The sequence below is a fragment of the Alligator sinensis genome, unplaced genomic scaffold (genome assembly GCF_000455745.1).
Source record: "Alligator sinensis unplaced genomic scaffold, ASM45574v1 scaffold773_1, whole genome shotgun sequence".
Classification (NCBI taxonomy): Eukaryota; Metazoa; Chordata; order Crocodylia; family Alligatoridae; genus Alligator; species Alligator sinensis.
Genome location: NW_005842403.1, coordinates 118,264 through 118,985, shown reverse-complemented (window position 1 = coordinate 118,985; position 722 = coordinate 118,264).

Here is a 722-nt window from a genome sequence, read left to right as displayed (position 1 = left end):
GTCTCCCCCCCCCCCCCCCCCCAGCTAGTGATACTCAGGATCGGAGGCACAGTTTGACCTGCAGCCTCAAGACACAGACCCCTGGGAGACACCAGGCCCAGGGAAACGTAGCTGGCTGCTGGTGTGCCTGGGGCTGGGCTGAGCGTAACGTAGTGTGTGTACTGTAGTGCCGTGTGTGTACTGTAGTGCATTATGTGTACTGTAGTGTGTGCAGCTTGGTAGCTATGATGCAGTCGTGAACACGGAGGCAGCTGGCAGCTGCGTCCCTGGACCTGCATAGGGATGGGGACGAGGACAGGGATGGGGATGGAGATAGGGATGGTGCAGGTAGGGGATAGAGGGGGGAACAAGGGAGCGTGGGTACTGGTGAAACAGTGTGAGGCTGACGCCAGCTGGAGGTGTTACCTTGGCCATGGCCTTCACAGGCTGAGGGAGGGAGGGACGCTGCTGACTGGCCTCTCGGAGGGGCCCCAGGGGAGATGGAGGCTTGTGGAGAAGGGAGTGGGACTGAGCACAGTCTTTGGAGATGAGGGCATGCTGTAGCCTGAGGATAATCCTGACCCCCTTGCCCTGCTGCTTTGGTGACTGGCAAGGCCAAGAACAGGACCCAGAGTAGGGTTGCCTGGACAGGCTATGGGCATGGGGCCACTGGCTGAGGCCCAGAATAGGTGCTGCTGTGGGCCAGACATCTCCTGTAGCTCAGATCCAGCCCAGTGCTCTGC